The sequence below is a fragment of the Condylura cristata genome, unplaced genomic scaffold (genome assembly GCF_000260355.1).
Source record: "Condylura cristata isolate star-nosed mole 26May11 unplaced genomic scaffold, ConCri1.0 scaffold00042, whole genome shotgun sequence".
NCBI lineage: Eukaryota > Metazoa > Chordata > Mammalia > Eulipotyphla > Talpidae > Condylura > Condylura cristata.
In genome coordinates this window covers 4269326-4272913 of record NW_004567143.1, presented here as the reverse complement: position 1 = coordinate 4272913, position 3588 = coordinate 4269326, and the positions used below count along the sequence as shown (strand labels likewise).

At 66.8% G+C, this 3588-nt stretch overlaps 1 protein-coding gene across 1 annotated transcript in view; it reads left to right on the top strand.

Moving 5' to 3' along the window:
• The window catches only part of KCNH2 (potassium channel, voltage gated eag related subfamily H, member 2), a 26216-nt gene that overhangs the window by 455 nt on the left and 22173 nt on the right, over positions 1-3588 (top strand). The gene's annotated exons all lie outside the window — the stretch shown is intronic.

Sequence of the window (3588 nt, the reverse complement as noted above, 5' to 3'; positions counted from 1 at the left end):
GCCGTGTGCGGGGTGGGCTGGCTCTGTGAGTTCGGCACGCTGTAGTGGCTCGGGTTTTGTGGGGACCAGGGGGTGCTTGGCTGGGCTGTGGGTCTGGCGCCACTCTTTCCTCTCTGGGCATATGTGGGCGCGTTGTCAGGTGGGCTGGCGTCTGACGCGGCCTGGAGGGCAGGTGCGGGGTGGGGCTTGGTGACTGGGGGAATAGAAGGTCCGGCTGGAGGTCGGGTGCTGACCTCTACTGCCCTAGGGCAGAACGTGCCCCCCGCAAGACATTGGCTCACGCTCAGCCCCTCTCCGGCGCCCCTCTCCGGCGCCCCTCTCCGGCGCCCCTCTCCGGCGCCCCTCTCCGGCGCCCCTCTCCGGCGCCCCTCTCCTGCGCCCCTCTCCTGCCCTTCCACGCCCCTGGGTGGAGGTGAGCGCCTCGCCAGCAGCCCCGGCTTCCTTTGTCTGCGCGGCCGAGCGCCCCGCCCCCCGCCCACCACCCCCTCCCGCGCCAGGTGTCTCCGCTCAGTCGCCGCCTCCCCGCCCAGCTGTTCCGCGCTTCCGGAGAGCGGACAAACAGGGCCTGGGCGCGGCCGCGCCCACCCCGCGCCGGCCCCGGTGGGGTGGGCTCGCTGGGGGAGGGGGCGTGCGGCGGGCACGGCTGGGCGGCAGGTACCGGAGGGCTGCAGAGGCGGCTCAGAAGGTGCCACGAGCCTTCCCACAGGTGCCCAAAGCCCGCTGCTCGGCGGCGATTCCGGGAGGAGCACTGACTGCCAGGGGCGGGTCTGGCGGAGGAGAGCAGGGAACTAACCATGAGGTCCCCGCCCGCGGAGAGCTTTCCTGTGGCGGATGCGGTGCCCGGGCGGCCAGAACCTCCCTGCGCATAGGGGTTGGCTGAGGCTGCCCAGGGCGAGGCTGGCCACCTCGGCCCAGCTCCTGCAGGTGCACAGCCTTGACATCCTGGGAGCAGTGGCGCGGCCCTGGCGTTGGGGAGCGGTACTGAAAGAGGGTTTACGCACAGCAAATGGGGTTCTGGCTGGGAGTAGAGGCAAACTCTGAAAGCTTGGCCATTTTTTCCCTCTGGGTCTCCCCAGAACCTTCACCAGGGCAGCCCCGCTTCTCTCTGGGCCTAGCTGTGTCTGCCGAGTGGCTTCTGCCTGCTGGGCGGCCGAAACCCAGCACTCACATGTGCTCGTGGAATCTTCACAACAACCCTGGGAGGGAGACTATTTTTATCTGCATTTTATGGACGGGGAAACTGAAGTTCAGAGAGCAAGAAGCTTTCCCTGAAGCCACAAAGCCAGAAAGGGGCAGAGCTGGAATGGGCCCGGGGTCTGAGCGAGTGCGAGCCTCTCTACTCTGTGTGGTAGGTTAGGAGCGACACCCAGAGTGACCGGAGCTCGCACTGCCCAGTCCTTTAGGCAGGAATTGATTTTTTTTTTTAAAAAATATATCTATTTCTGCGCACATAACTGGGGTACAGGCCAGAGGTGCAGGGGTGAGAGGCTTCACCAGAGACACAGTGGGGAGCAGGACAGGCAGATCGATGAAGCACACTGCTGAGGGGAGCAGCGGGCGGTCAGGAGAGGGCCGCGCCTGGGGGTCAGCGCCTGGCAACACCTCGAGTCTAGGAGGAGGGGCAAGTAACATCTGCTCAGTACCTGTGTGCCAGGTTCCCTATAGCTCGGGCCTGGGGTTTGAGCTCGTGCTGAGCGGCTTCGGCCGGCTTCACAGTGCTGCGCTTTAACCTGATGCACCATCAGCGAGGGCCCCTGGAGGGAGTTGATTTCCACAGTTCGCAAACTGTCAGCGTAACGAAAGTGGACACCTAAGTCCGAGTGCAGGTCTAGCGCCGGACCATGTCAGGTGGGCCGAGCTGGCCACTCCCAAGCCTGTCCCCGGTCTGGGCTGACGCGCCTGCCGGGTCCTGGGCGGCAGCCCCAGAGCGCCTGTCGGCATGTTAGGGTGCTCTTAGGGGGACTGGGCCTCGCGCCTGCCCCCGGCTGGCTCCTTTGGGAGGGACTAGCCACAAGACCCCTTCTGCGGAGGTTATGGAACCATGGAATCTTGGCGACCTTCAGGATCACTTAATCCAGCCCACTCAGGTTTCACGGGAGACACCGAGAAGCGCGGTCCAGTTACAGAGGCCGTGGAGGGAGTGGGACTAGAACCCAGGCCCTGTCCCCGCTCACGCTCTTGCTTCTTCCTGGTCACCACCACCCAGCGCACCCACAGTGCGTCTTGGCCGGCCCCTCCTCCGTCTCCCGTGGTTCCCGTGGCGTTAAGGAGAGAGGTGTCTCCTCTTGGCCCTTGCCCCTCGGGCCAGGGGTCTCCTGGTCCTGGCTCTGCGTCAAGGCTGCAGTCGGCTTTCCGCCGCCTCCCCGCCCTCTGCCGTAGGAGACCTGGCCTGGGTCCTGGTGGCCCACCTGGGCTCTGTGTGCCTGGCAGACCAGAGCTAGACCAGTGCCACCTGTTGCCACCTGTTTCTGCCCTGCTTTTCCCAGGGGCTTTGCCTGGGCCAGCCCCGGGGGAAGGGGTCCCTGGGTTGGCGGCGGCTGGGCAGGAGGTGGGGCCTCTTGCTGGCCATGCCGGAGGACAGCTGCGCTGTGTCGGTGCCTCCGGCCCAGCTCTGCACAGTGTCAGGGCCTGGAGCCAGACGGCCCCTTTATTTAGTTGCTGGGACGTCTGGGAGGTGGGAGCCCTGCCGGGGGTGGAGGGTGTGTGGGCTGAGGGAGAGAGATGTGAAGGAGCAGCGGCCCGCTGGCCCCGCGTCTGTGCCCCTGACTGTCAGACCTGGGGTGTAGCTGGCACGGGCGACCCAGGAGGGTGGGGGGCGACCCCATCCCTGCAGAGCCCGGGGCCGCTCGGAGCAGGTGCTGCTGCGCACACCTGTGTTCCGTGTGCCCGCAGGGCTGGGCCCGGGGCCTCCAGAGTGGCTCCTCCCTGCAGCCAGGCCCTCGCCGGGTCCCCTGCTCTTTCCTTGGCTCCCTGTGCTCTTCGCTCCCCTCTCTGCTGCCCAGCTTCCTGAGCGCCCAGCCCCTCTGCCTGTGCATGGTGGGCTGGCCCCTGCCTGTCCTGTCCCGCCCTCGGCCTTCACTGCTGGTCTGCACCTGTCCTCCTCCACCTCTTCTCACAGCGCCCTGGGCCCTCCCCCATGCCTCTCCCTCCGGCAGGTGCTCTTCCTCCCTGGGGTTGCCATCCCCACAGCTCTCTGGTCCCCCCGTACCTCTGACTGTCCCGGCCTGGTCCCGTGGCCCTGTGTCCCCAGGAAGCCTATGTGGGGATGCGGGTGGGGGTGTCTCAGAGGAGTCTGTTGCCTTCTCCACTCCAGCTGCAGGCCGGTTGCTATGGAAACAGGGTCAGAGGGCCCCTCTGCAACAGCTGAGCTGGGGTCTGGGGGAGGGGTGCAGACCAGCTCCCTAGCACCCGTGGGGAGCCAGTCCCCCAGAGGTGCCCCCATCCTTCCCATCAGGGCGAGTGCAGACAGGCAGGCCGGCGGGGCACCTGCTGGCAGCCTGGCGAGGGCACTGGGGCCTGCTGCGGCCAGCCGCTGCCCCCAGGCTGCACCGTCTCATGGAGGCCCCAGTAGGGTTGTTCCTGAGCAGG